Source organism: Cetorhinus maximus, chromosome 23 (genome assembly GCF_964194155.1).
Source record: "Cetorhinus maximus chromosome 23, sCetMax3.hap1.1, whole genome shotgun sequence".
Taxonomy (NCBI): domain Eukaryota; kingdom Metazoa; phylum Chordata; class Chondrichthyes; order Lamniformes; family Cetorhinidae; genus Cetorhinus; species Cetorhinus maximus.
In genome coordinates, this window is record NC_135901.1 from 23,736,578 (window position 1) to 23,751,451 (window position 14,874).

Here is a 14,874-nt window from a genome sequence, read left to right on the forward strand (position 1 = left end):
GAGTACAGAGGAGATTCACAAAAATGCTTGCCAGGATGAAGAACTGCAGCTATGAGGATAGATTGGAGAGGTTGGGACTGTTTTCATTGGAGAAACGAAGGCTGAGAGAAGACTTGATGGAGGTAGTCAAATCCTGAGGGATGTGGACAGGATAAATAATGAAACTGTTCCCACTCAAGAGAACATCAAGAACTAGTGTGCACACATTCAAAATAATTGGCAAAAGGAGTAAAAGTAATGTGAGGAATTTTTTTTCCACCCAGAGAGTAGTTGGAGTCTGGAAGAAACTTCCTGAAAGGGTGGTGAAGGCAGGATGATTGAGGTATTCAAAAGGGAATTGGATTGCTACCTGAAAAGAGATGATGTGCTAAGTTACAGGGATAAGGCAGGGGAGTGGGACATGGTGGAATGCGCTTTTCAGAGAGCCAGTACAGACTCAATGGGCTGAATGGTCTCCTTTTGCACTGTAAATATACTGTGAATAACTGGGTGGACAGGGAATGTCACCATCAGAACAAGGAGAGTCCCTGGTTTCAATAAATGAACCGGCAGAAGGGTTAGGACAGGCTCAAGAAAAGGTTAATGCTGTCATCATTCAGAAAAACACAGATGATAAAGGAACCACTGATTTCAAAGCCAATCTCTTGTCGTTTGTCTGTGATGGGGGTGTGCTGGACCACGTTTAAAGGAATTAAATGATATATGTTGTCTGTATTGGACAATCACATGAAAATGTGAATTCAGATGAGGATATGGATTGGTGTTAGGTGGCAAGATCTGGATCTGTGTATTACTCCAGGAAGCCTTAAAATCAGAGTGACAGTATTTCAGAACCTAGGTTCAAAATACACAGGGGTAGGGGATGAATTCACCCCCAAAATGCCTGTGAAAATTCTATCATGGGAGCAGCCACTGGAAGAAAAATTACCCCCGTATGTGGGAGACAGAACCTGTGAGGATCAGCTCCTCCAATCACTGATTCTGCCTCTCATGATTTTGCTGCTTCTCTAGACAGAATCTGTGATTGGAGGAGCAGCTTTGCCATCCATTTTGAGGAAGGAAGCTTGCAAGCATGCTGCCTGAGTCAGTGATGTGTGCAGGAGCTGTGTCTCCCTGGGACGGAACTAGGTTTCAGAGCAGTGTGAGCCTCGTAAAGAGTGAATAAACCTGCAGAGAAGCACAGAACTCTCTCCATTCTGCCAAGTGAGCCTTGATTATTTTTATATATATCAGGAGGTGGGTTGAATCACTCACAAGTGTACAGTACAGGTATTTGAGTAACCAGGTATTGTGAACTCACTGGCTAATCACATATGCCAAATTAGAAGCTGAGATATATTTGTCAAGGTTTACATTCTTAAACAGTTATGTGCTGGTTAACGCTCACAGACAACATACAGAACCCCCATTCTGAGCTGATCTCAGCTGGTATAGTGATGTTACTGATGAATTTTGAAGGTAATTATGCACACAATGAAGATCAGAAAGACAAGAGTTTTTTCCTGCTCCACCATCTGATCCAGAAAACATTCTGCGTTTATTTACCAAATATATAAGCGCTTTATGATTTGAACAGTATGCAATAAAATGAGTAAAACCCGAAACCAAGGATTAAAAGTATCTGGGTAACCTAATTTCAATAAAGTGGAATGTGTTCAATCTACTTTGGTGATTGCAGCAGGTCCTGTTTTGATCCAGAAAGAGGTTCACTTGACGCAGAATATTAGAAAGTGTCTTGATTTGATGATGGGTGAATATAACTGTCAGGGGATTTGATATAAACCCTGCCAAATGCTACTTTTTCAAACCAGTTTTCCAAAGAGAAAAGGACCTCAGACAGACATTCGGCAGCAACTTCAGCTTATCCATAGACAGTGAAAACAATGTCAGTCAGTCATGTAGTGAGAATGCACACGAGGCAGATCCTTTCTATAATATGTTTATTTTTAGAAATACAGAACTTATAAACTTCCAAAGGCATCTTCCCATGTAAGTGCAGGAAATTCAACATCTGCACTTTCACCTCCTCCTTTCCCACTGTACAGAGGCTGTTCATTCCCAATAAGTTACCTTGTATCAAATAGTTGGAATTTTCATTCAGTAAATGGAGTATGGGAGATTAATTTAAAACAAATTAACAAAAACATCTTCTTTATAGATTCCAAGTTAAAAGATTTAATACATACACAGTGTGTGGTATTTGTGCTGTTATCTATTGAAAGAAGGGACCCCCAAAAAAAATCAACGTAAGTACACAAGATATTGTTACTGTGTGACTGTAGCACCTAATAAAGGAGTTAGTGAGAATGAGAAAGGAGCCCCTGAAACCTAACGAGTAGTTCTCCAAAATCAAAGAATAGCCCTCGAAAATCTCAAGACCCATTGAAGAAAAAAATACTTTGACCCCTGCAGTTGTATCTTTGACATACTGAATGGTAGATTTTGCACAAAGATCAATTTAGGATTCAAAAAGAAGTTCATAATTTTATTGTAAGTGGGTTCCTCTTGAGAGTTCTTGAACTAAGGAGAAAGATCACAGATGGCGCTTTTAAAAAGGGACACTGCAGCCTCAAAAGTCAGTGACATCTCCAGAATATTAAACTCCACCCAGTTATTGGGCTGTTAACATCAGCATAAAGAAACAAAATATTGTCAGACTATCAATACTAAGCATGACTAGCAGCAGAAATAACATCAGAATTCAATCCCTGCAGTCACTTATGAACTTGCTGATGTCTCAGGAGGCATCGTGACAGAGTGAATCCCTTCCCATACACACAGAGTTGAATAGTCTTTTCTCAGCATGAGTATGTTGGTGGGTCAGCAAGTTGAAAGACTTTGCAAATCCCTTCACACACAGCGAGCAAGTGAATGGTCTTTCCCCAGTGTGAACTCGCTGGTGTGCAGTGAGATTGGATGACCGATTGAAACCTTTCCCACACACGGAGCAGATGAACGGTCTCTCCCCAGTGTGAACGCGATGGTGTAGAATGAGGTTGGAAGACTGCCTGAACCACTTTCCACAGAAAGTGCAGCTGAATGGCTTCTCCTCAGTGTGAGTTCGCAGGTGTCTCAGCAGGGTGGGCAAAACCGTGAATCCCTTCCCACACGTGGAGCAGGTGAATGGTCTCTCCCCAGTGTGAACTCACTGGTGTGCAATGAGTGAGGATTGGTGGACAGCCTATTACCAGAAATTGAGACAGAGAGGTCAAGGAAGGGAAGGAAAGTGTCAGAGATGGACCATGTGAAAATGATGGAGGGGTGGAAATTGGAAGCAAAATTAATAAATTTTGCCAGGTCCAGACGAGAGCTTGAAGCAGCACCAAAGTAATTATCGATGTACCGGAGAAAGAGTTGTGGGAGGGGGCCGGAGTAGGACTGGAACAAGGAATGTTCCACATACCCCATAAAGAGACAGGCATAGCTGGGGCCCATGCGGGTACCCATAGCCACGCCTTTTATTTGGAGGAAGTGAGAGGTTTGTTCGGGCCTCTGTTCGAGGAAGAAGCGGACAGCCATTAGACCAACCCGGTGGAGGATGGAGGTGTAGAGGGATTGGACGTCCATGGTGAAGAGGAGGCGGTTGGGGCCAGGGAACTGGAAATTGTTGATATGATGTAGGGTGTCAGAGGAATCACAGATGTAGGTGGGAAGGGACTGGACAAGGGGAGAGAGAATGGAGTCAAGATAGCAAGAAATGAGTTCCGTGGGGCCGGAACAATCTGACACGATCGGTCTGCCGGGACAGTCCTGTTTGTGGATTTTGGGTAGGAGGTAGAAGCGGGCTGTCCGAGGTTGTGAGACTATCAGGTTGGAAGCTGTGGAAGGAAGATCTCCAGAGGAGATGAGGTCAGTAACAGTCCTGGAAACAATGACTTGATGTTCAGTGGTGGGGTCATGGTCCAGGGGGAGGTAGGAGGAAGTGTCTATGAGTTGACGCTCAGCCTCTGCGAGGTAGAGGTCAGTGCACAAGACAACAACAGCACCACCCTTGTCAGCGGGTTTGATGACAATGTCAGGGTTGGACCTGAGAGAACGGAGTGCAGCAAGTTCAGAGAGAGACAGGTTAGAGTGGGTGAGAGGAGCAGAGAAATTGAGAAGACTAATGTCACGCCGACAGTTCTCAATGAAAAGATCAAGAGAAGGTAAGAATCCAGAGGGAGGGGTCCAGGTGGAGGGAGAATATTGGAGGCGGGTAAAAGGATCCGTTGAATGGGGAGAGGACTCCTGCCCAAAGAAGTGAGCACGGAGATGAAGGCGGCGGAAGAAGAGTTCAGCATCGTGCCGAGCCCGAAATTCCTTGAGATGAGGGCGTAAGGGTATGAAACTAAGTCCTTTGCTGAGCACTGAACGTTCAGTGTCGGAGAGGGGAAGGTCAGGGGGTGTGGTGAATACATGGCCGGGGCTGGGATTGGAAGACGGGATGGGGGCAGAGGGACAGGCAGGGGTGGAGGGTCCTGGATGGGTGTTGGTTTCGATGAGTTGTTGGACCTTGCGTTCCTTTGCACCTGAAAGAAAGAGACATCCAAGAGAAAGAGGGGAGTGAGTACGGGGCTTCCTCCCCGGTGACAGGCCCAGGTTACCCGGGCAACCGGCCGCTGCCATCTTGTGCTGAGGGTTTTCCATCCGGGTCTTTAGTGAAGGAATGGACAATGAGCTGGAGACAGTTTGAAAACTGTTCAGAGGAAGGTCTGAAATCAGATTTACATCCAGATACCTGTAAGGACAATAAAGTTTACATCAATTATGTGTTTAAAATGAAATCAGAATGCTGGAAATACTCAGCTCTGAAGAAGAATCATATTGGATTGGAAATGTTAAATCTGTTTCTTTGTTTTCACGGAAGCTGCCAAACCTGCTGAGGATTTCCAGAACTTTCTGTTTTTATTTCAGATTTCCAGCATCCACAGTATTTTACTAAAATTATTATGTTTCTTTGAAATTTTGTTGGATAATTAGTTAAGACTAAAATAATTGTTACAGTTTGAATGTACAAATCGGTGATGTTTATTTGTGTAACCGAGACTCGGCTGTTCAGGAACAATGTCAGAAATCACTTCACAGAAAATATGGTGGAAATCTGGAATTCTGTTGAGATTTCGTCAATTAAAATTTAAAAACTGAGATTTCTAGATGTTTGTGAGGCAAGAGTATTAAGAGTTATGGAATCAAGGCAAATGGATGTTTTAACATGGAAATCAGGCATCTGCATACTGGAGCACAATATCTGAGGTTGGACTGATTCTGGTTCTGTTTTGAAGGTGGTGTAGGTTTCCCGTCTGTTCTGTAGATTATCTCCATGCCCATGGGTCATTTGCTTGGGGTGAGATGCAGAGAGGAGATTGGAGAAGAGGGTTGGTGCAATGACACAGCCTTGGCTGATCCCAGTTTCCACTGAGATCGGACCTGTGGTGATTTCGTTGATGATGATCACGGCTTTCATGTCATCGTGGAGTAGGCGGAGGATGATGACAAATATTTGAGGACAGCCAAATTTGAGGAGGATACAGGATATAACGTCACGTTTGATTGTGTGAAAGGCTTTTGTGAGATCAGAAAAGGCCAAGTACAGTGATTGGTGCTGTTCCTTTGATTTTTCTTGGGTTTGCCACACAGTGAAGATCATGTCTGTGGTGCCTTTTGATGGGGGAAAACCGCACTGTGAATCTGGAAGGAGCTCTTTCGCCACTAAGAGAAGATAATTGAGGAGAATCCTTGCAATGATCTTCCCTGTGCAGGCAGCAGAGAGACTGCTCTGTAATTACTGCATGCGGACTTGTCTCCCTTCTTGAATATATTCACAACCAGAGTGTCCCAGAGATCCCTCTTCCCAATGAGGAACATGAGGTTGTGCAGTCGGGCCAGGAGTGTAACTCCACCATGTTTCAGAATTTCAGCAGGGATTCCATCTGTTCCAGATGTCTTGTTGTTTTTCAGCTGTCAAATGGCTTTTTCATTTTCACTCTGGACCGTGGTAGCACTGAGACTGAGATTGAGCAATGGAGTTGAGGACATTGAAGTGAAAGACCGAGTCTCTGCTGAGGAGTTCTCTCCAGTGAGCACTGACTGCCTCCCTGCCCTTGATGAGCTCCCTCTTTGCTTGGCGTGCAGTGGGGTGGGCCCTTCAGTGTTTGGGCCACAGATTGTCTCGACAGCGCTGAGGAAACCACGCATGTTGTTGTTGTCCACGAGTTGTTGGATCTCTTTTGCACTTTCTCCCCACCATTTGTTATTTATCTTTTTATCACCTATCAGCCCCCCTCCCATTGATTAAGAATAATGGTGAAATCCTCGAAATGTGGACCATTTTCAGTATCTTGGGAGCCTCCTCTCGATGAAGGCAGACATAGATGTCAACATTCCTCATCGCCTCTAATGTTCCAGCTCAGCCTTCAGCCGAACGACGAACAGAGTATTTGACGACCAGGATGTCAAACCCAAGACTCACATCATGTTTCACTGGGCAGCAGTGATCCCCCTGCTCCTAAAGGCTTCTGATACTTGGACAATCTACAGCAGACACCTCAAGCCACTGGAGAGCTACCAACAGCAGTGCCTTCACAAGATTCTCCAAATCGCTTGCAAACTGTTTTATGGCCTTGGAAAATGGTGAGAGTGACAGTTCCTCTGTGGAGGCCAACCAGAGGCAAGGCTATGGCACTGTGGGTGGTCCAGCTGCTTGGTGGGGGGAGGAAGAAGTGTAGAAGGGCAATAGTGGTAGGGAATTCTGCAATGAGAGGAGTAAACAGGCGCCTCTGCGGCTGAAGACGTGACTCCAGGATGGTATGTTGCCTCCCCGATGCCAGGGTCAAGGATGTCACGGAACGGCTGCAGGATCCTGAAGGGGAAGGGTGAACAGCTAGAGGTCGTGGTCCATGTTGGGACCAATGACGTAGAAAGAAAGAGAAATGAGGTCCTGCAAGCAGACTTTAGGGAGTTGGGCCGGAAATTTAAATGTAGGATTTCAAAGGCAGTAACCTCCAGATCACTCCCGGTGCCATGCAATAGTGAGTATAGGAACAGAAGAATAGAGCAGATGACCGCGTGGTTGGAGAGATGGTGCAGGAGGAAGGGCTTTAGATTCCTGGGGCATTAGGACCACTTCTGGGGGAAATGTGACCTGTACAAGTTGGATGGGTTACATCTGAACAGGAGTGGGACCAACATCCTCACTGGGAGGTTTGCTAATGCTGTTGGGGCAGATTTAAACTAAATTGGAAGGGGAATGGGATCCTGAAAAGTAGTTCAGAGGGAGAGAAGCTGAGATGGAATTAGAAGTTAAAATGCTAGTAAGTGAGTCTGGAAGGCAGAGGAAACAAAGGCTAGATAAGAAAGAAATGAGTTTAGCAAAGCTAAATGGAATATATTTTAATGCAAGGAGCTTGAGGAATAAGACAGGCTTGAGGATACAGATACGCACATGGGAGTACGATATCATAGCTATGACCGAGACTTGGCTAAAAGGGTAGGATTGTCAGCTCAACATTCCTGGTTATAGGGTATTCAGACAAGTTAGAGAGGGGGATAGAAGAAGAGGGTGGGTTGCAATATTGATCAAGAAATCAATCATAGCAGTGAGGAGGGATGATATCTTGGAAGGATCATCAAATGCGTCCATATGGGTATAAGTAGAAAACACAAAAGGAACAAACATGCTGTTGGGTGTGTACTATAGGCCCCCAAAAAGTCAGGGAGAGATCGAGGATCAAATATGTAATCAAATTTCAGAGCAGTGTAAGAATAATAAGGCAGTAAGAGTAGGAGATTTTAACTACCCAAATATTAACTGGGATAGTTTTAGTGTGCAAGGTAGGGAGGGAGCAAAATTCTTAAATTGTACCCAGGAGAACTTTTTTAGCCAGTACATAGAAAGCCGAACAAGAGAGGGGACAGTTCTGGACCTAGTATTTGGAAATGAGCCCGGGCAGGTGGAAGGCATATCAGTAGGGGAGCATCTTGTGATCATAACTCAGTTAGATTTAGGATAGTTCACAGAATCACACAGTGCAGAAGAGGCCCTTCGGCCCATCAAGTCTGCACCGACATGTGAGAAACACCTGACCTACCTACCTACCTAATCCCATTTACAGTTATGGGAAGGATAAGGTTGCACCGGGAATCTAAGTTCTAAACTGGGGAAAGACTAATTTTACTAAGCTGGGATATGATTTGGCCCAAGTGGACTGGGAGCAGCTACTTGCAGATAAAACTATGTCAGAGCAGTGGGAGGCATCAAAGGAGGAAGTAGCGACCGTACAGGGCAAAAATGTTCTTGTAAAGACAAAGTCTGGAGAACCCTGGATGTCAAGAAACATAAAAGTTAGGATTAAGAAAAAAAGAGAAGCTTATGGAAGATACCGAGGGCTCAATACGGCAGAGTGCCTCGAGGAGTATAAAAAGTGCAGGGGGGAACTTAAAAAGGAAATTAGGAAAGCATGAGAAAGCATTGGTGGGTAGAATAAAGGAAAATCCAAAGCTGTTTTTAAAACATTTAAAGAGCAAGAGAATAACTCGGGAAAGAGTAGGGCCAATTAGGGACCATAGAGGTAATCTGTGTGTGGACCTGGAAGATGTGGGTACAGTCCTCAATGAATACTTTGCGTCGGTCTTCACAATGGAAAAGGATGATGCAGGTATAGACATCAGGGTGGAGGACTGTGAAATATTAGAGGAAATTAACACAGAGAGAGAGGAGGTACAAGCGGGATTAGTGGCCTTAAAAGTGGATAAATCCACAGGCTCGGATGAGATTTATCCTAGGCTGTTGAGGGAGGCAAGGGAAGAGATATCAGGGGCCTTGGCAGTAATTTCCAAATCCTCTCTGGCCACAGATGAGGTGCTGGAGAACTGTTAAAGTTGTCCCATTATTAAAAAAAGGGGGGAAGGGATAGACCAGGAAATTACAGGCCTGTCAGTCTAACCTTGGTGGTGGGGAAGTTACTAGAAAGAATTCTGAGGGACAGAATATATCTGCACTTGGAGAGACACGCATTAATCAGGGATAGTCAGCATAGATTTGTTAAGGGAGGGTTGTGTTTGACAAATTTGATCAAATTTTTTGAGGAGATAACCAGCAGTGTTGATGAGGGTCTTGATGTGGTATACATGGACTTTAGCAAGACTTTTGCTAAGGGGTCGCTCATGGCAGACTGATCAAGAAAGTAAGAGCCCATGGGATCCAAGGCAAAGTGGCACATTGGATCCAAAATTGGCTGAGAGTCAGGAAGCAGAGGGTGATAGTAGAGGGATGTTTCTATGACTGGAAGTCTGTTTCCAGTGGGGTTCTGCAGGGCTCGGTGCTGGGGCCCTTGCTGTTTGTGGTATACATAAATGATTTTGACTTAAATGTAGAGGGTATGATCAAGAAGTTTGCAGATGACACAAAAATTGGTAGGGTGGTAAATAGTGAGGATAGCTGTAAACTGCGGGAGGATATCAATTGATTGGTCAGGTGGGACAGCAGTGGCAAATGGAATTCAACCCGTAAAATTGTGAGTTAATGCACTTGGGGAGGGCTAACAAGGCAAGGGATTACACTATGAATAGTAGGACCCTGGAAAGTACTGAAGATCAGAGGGACCTTGGTGTGCGTATCCACAGATCCCTGAAGGTAGCAGGGTAGGTAGATAAGATGGTTGGGAAGGCATATGGGATACTTGCCTTTATTAGCCGAGGTGTAGAATACGAGAGAAAGGAGATTATGCTGGAACTGTATAAAACGCTGGTTAGGCCACAGCTGGAGTACTGCGTGCAGGTCTGGTCACCACATTATAGGAAGGATGTGATTGCACTGGAGAGGGTGCAGAGGAGATTTACCAGGATGCTGCCATGGCTGGAGAGTCTGAGCTATGAGGAGAGATTGGATAGGTTGTGGTTATTTTCCTTGGAGCAGCAAAGGTTGAGAGGGGACTTGATAGAGGTGTTTAAGATTATGAGAGGCATGATTGGGTGGATAGGAAGGCACTTTTTCTGTTAGTAGAGGGGTCAATAACAAAGGGGAATAGATTTAAGGCAGGAGATAGAAGGATAAGGGGAAGTTGAGGAGAAATCTTTTCACCCAGAGGGTAATGGGAGTCTGGAACTCACTGCCTGAAAGGGTGGTTGAGTCAGAATCTCCCATAACATTTAAGACGTATTTAGAAATTCACTTGCATTGCCATGGGCCAAGAGCTGGAAAAAGGGATCAGTGTAGTCAGATCTTCGTTGACCGGCATGGACACGATAGGCCGAATGGCCTCCTTCTGTGCTGTAAATGTCTATGAGTCTATAATCCAGTGGCAAGAAAGGAAGTGCCACAGCAGCATCTTCTCCCAAGCCAACTCACCCAGGATCAAGGGACCAATCACTCTAAACCAGCTCCACTGGGCGGGACATGTTGTTCGTATTCCTGATGCCAGACACCTGAAGTAACTGTTCTACTCGGAACTTGGTCACAGCAGGAGACCCCCAGGAGGACAGTGGAAACACTTTAGTGATCTCCTCAACATGCCCCTGAAGAGATCAAATATCTGCACCAACTCATGGGAGACTCTGGTTTGTGATTGCTCAAATGGAGAAGGCTCATTTGGTAAGGCATCTGACACATTGAGAGACTTGGTTGGGAATACGCAGAGGCAAAGTTGAGGTGTGTGAGAGAACACACAAACCTCCAAACAACCCACCTACGCAACCTTTCAGGCACCACCTGCCCCGCATGTGGCAGAGTCTGCAGATCAGGCATTGAACTTACCAGTCATCTCAGAACCCATCAAATCAGAGTGGAAGCAAATCATCCTTGATCCCAAGGGACTACCTAAGATATAGGCAGTTTGAGCAAATCAGTTAGATGGGTCTCCCTTCCTGGTGACAGGCCCTGGTTACCCAGGCCACCTGTTCCCATCTGAGTATGGAAGGCGGGGCTTGTTCAGCCAGCAGGGTGCATGTGCGGCCATCTTAGTGAGGTGACATTGGGTAGGCAGGGCTTCAGGGTCCCAGTGACCAGGAGAGAAAATGATTGACTCGTTGATTTTATTCTCAGTCTGCAAACAGGGAGTGGTGAACTGAACCCAGACAGAGTAGAGAGGGGAAGAAAACTGGGAATGGAGGAAAGAAACTTAACTGGATTCTGTGCAGGCTGGACAGAGTTTGTGTAGGGTGGGGAGCAAAAATGAAAAATGTTCCACAGAAACTAGAATTGTCTGTTCTGGATTTCTATCCTGAACTCACAGGGATGGCATTTGTAAACTTATTTTTACAGGACATTAGGAGGGGAGGATTTACAGACAGGAAACTCAAACCAAACATCATGTCAAGATCTGACAGAGCCACTTGATGTATCTGGACCTGAATATCATTGGCCTCTGAATGCGGAAGGAGAAATGTTTGTCTGTGGGAAAAGATTTCAAATATCAGTGTGACTGGAAAAGCACCAAGACACACACATCCGAGTGAGAGTGTTTCAGTGAACTGACTGTGGAGAAATCTTTAACCAGTTACAGAGCCTGAAAAAGCACCACACCATTGAGATTGGGAGAAACTGTACACATGTTCTGTGTGTGGACAAGGCTTCAATTAATCATCCAACCTGGAGAGACACAAGGACACAGGCACCATGGAGAAACCGTGGAAATGTGAGGACTGTGGAAAAGGATTCTATTATCCATCCCTGCTGGAAAACCATCAACGCAGCCACACTGGGGAGAAGCCGTTCACCTGTTCTGTGTGTGGGAAGGGATTTATGAAGTCATCCTGCCTCATGTTACACCAGCGAATACACACTGAAGAGAGGCCTTTCAGTTGCACATACTGTGGAAAGAGGTTTAGGCAGTCATCCAGCCTCTCTGCACACCAGCAACTTCACACTGGGGAGAGGCCATTCACCTGCCGTGTGTGTGGGAAGGGATTCACTCATTCATCCGGTCTTTGGTCACACCAGCAAATTCACACTGAGGAGAAACCATTCAGCTGCACTTCCTGTAGAAAGAGGTTCAGGCACTCATCTGACGTCAAGACACACGAACAAATTCACACTGGGGAGAGGCCATTCACCTGCTCCCAGTGTGGGAAGGGATTCACTCAGTCATCCACCCTGCTGACACACCAGCGAATTCACACTGGGGAGAGGCCGTTCAGCTGCACTTGCTGTGGAAAGACATTGAGGTGTTCAGCCGACCTCAATTCACACAAGCGAGTTCACACTGGGGAGAGGCCGTTCAATTGTGTGTGGGGGAAGGAATTCTCAAATTCATCCAGCCTCCTAAAACACCATTGAATTCATACTGAGGCGAAGCCATTCAGCTGCACTTCATGTGGGAAGAGTTTCAGGCTGTCATCTGCCCTCACTGCTCACCAACGCACACATACTGGGGAGAGACCGTTCATCTGCTCCGTGTGTGGGAAGACATTCACCCAGTCCAGCAGCCCTCTGTTACACGAGCGCACTCACACCAGGGAGAAGCCATTTACCTGCTCCGTGTGTGGGAAGGGATTCACTCAGTCTGGCAGCCTGCATATACATGAACGCACTCACACTGGGGAGAAACCATTCACCTGCTCTGCATGTGGGGATTCATTCAGTCACGGTACCTGCTGGCACATCAGCGAGTTCATGAGTAATTCTTGGGGTTGGATTCTGCTATTTGTTCTGCTGTTAATCACATCCAGGACTGATAGTCTGACAATGTTAGGTTTGTTTCTGCTGATGTTACTAGCCCTATAACTGGCTGGAGTTTAATATTCTGGAGATGTCACTGATTTTTGGGGCTACAATGTCCCTAATTAAAACCGCCATCTGTGACATTGCCCCTTAATTCAAGAATTCTCAACAGGAACTCACTGACAATAAAATTATGAACTTTTACTTCATTCTAAATTGATCTTTGATGTAAAATCTACAATTCAGTGTCTGAAAGGTTCCACTGATTAACATCCCCAATTAGAAAGCGCTGATTAATCCTTGCTGACAATCAGGATCAGTTCCACAGGACATGTGTGACACAAACATTACAGAAAAACAAAGGTGACAGAGGAGATTGCAACAAACTACAGGGACATCTCACTCCTTAGCGTCACTGGGAAGGCCTTCACTGGGGTCATGCTTAAAGATTTCATCTGCTTGCAGACTGAGTATATCCAGAAGTACAGTGCAGTTTCTGTGCTGCCAGATCTACAGTGAACACGATCTTCTCCATACGCCAGCTACAAGAGAAGTGTAGGGAACAGGACGCACCTATTTACTATCGCAGATCTCAGTAAAGCATTTAACACCATCAGCAGGGCAGGACTGTACAAGGTTTTGGAGAAAATTGACTATCCACCAAAGTTGCTCAGTCTGATCTGCTCCTTTCATGACAACATGCAGTGACTACAGTTTGACGGCACCACTTCAGTCAGTTTCAAGGTGAAGAATGGAGTGAAACAGATGCCTGCACCGAAATCAACAGCCCACAATGACACCTGATCATCACAAATAATAATAACTTCAATCAGGGAGAAGTGATAAAGGCAAAATACTGTGGATGCTGGAAATCTGAAACAAAAACAAAAAATTCTGGAAAAACTCAGCAGGTCTGACAGAATCTGTGGAGAGAAAAACAAAGTTAACGTTTCGAGTCCATCAGTCTGAAGAAGAGTCATACGGACTCGAAATACTAACTCAGTCTTTCTCTCCACAGATGCTGTCAGACCTGTTGAGTTTTTCCAGCATTTTTTGTTTTTGTTCCAGGGAGACGTGGCATTGAACGATGAGCTGAGTCATGAGATAAGTGCATTTAAAGTCCAGAAAGGGGTTGTTTAAATCAGTGCTTCCCAAACTTTTTCCCGGTGTGACCCCATTTTAATGCCTCAGACTTTGTGGCGCCAGAGTGAAAATTTGAGGGGACGAGAGCTGTTGTGCTGAGTGGGGGCAGGGGGAGGGGGCGGTGGGTGCTGGTGAGGATTATTAATGTATTTGAACTTTTATATTCATTAAAAGGCTGTGGGCATCACTGACTGGGCCAGTATTTATTGCCCATCCCTAATTGCCCTTGAGAAGATTATTATTAATGTAATAGCCTCCTGATTATTCATCTTATAGGGTCCTGATTATTGACATAGTTGGAAAATGACTTTAATGTAATAGGATCCTGATTATTGATGCCATAGGACTAATTATTAATTGAATTAATTCTGATTATTAATTAGAATCCTGATAATTGCAATAATTTTCTGATTATTGAAGCAGTAGGTAGCTGATTATTAATGCGATTGGAACTATGTATTTAATGTAATTAATCCTGATTATTAATGTAATAGGACAATGATTATTTATACAATAAGATCCTGATTGTTGATGCAATAGGCACCAGAGTATTAATGTAATAATATCCTGATTGTTAATGTGTTGAGATCCTGAATCTTAATGTATTTGAACTCTGATCATTAATGTAATAAGGACCTGAGCATTGATGTAATAGGATCCTCATTATTGATGCAATATGATTCTGATTATTAATGTAACAGTATCCTGATTATTAAATACATTATGATCCTGTTTATTAATATGTTATGATCCTGATTATTAACACATTATTACCCCGATTATTAATACATTATAGTCCTGATTAATAATATATTATCCTGATTATTAATACATTATGACCCTGATTATTGAAGAAATCAGCTTTCCAGAAAAAAATGAACACCAACCTTTTCATAAGCGTTTTTTGCAGCAACAATTGAGCCTCAGAGAGTCGTCCATTAGGCCACACCCACTAACAAAACAAAAACCATGAGGATTTAGAGAGGCCTCGCAGCTGTCAGGAAACAGTTGGAGCTCCACGGCAGCCATTGCTGCCTCGGAGCTCACGAACCCAAAATCTAGTCTCACACTCCACTGGGGTCATGACCCTCAGTTTG

The 14,874-nt window shown here is 44.6% G+C and overlaps 1 pseudogene; it reads left to right on the plus strand.

Annotated features, from left to right (window-relative positions):
• Positions 1 to 11,322: 11,322 nt before the first annotated feature.
• On the plus strand, positions 11,323 to 12,656 carry LOC144697898 (uncharacterized; annotated as a pseudogene).
• Positions 12,657 to 14,874: the final 2,218 nt, after the last annotated feature.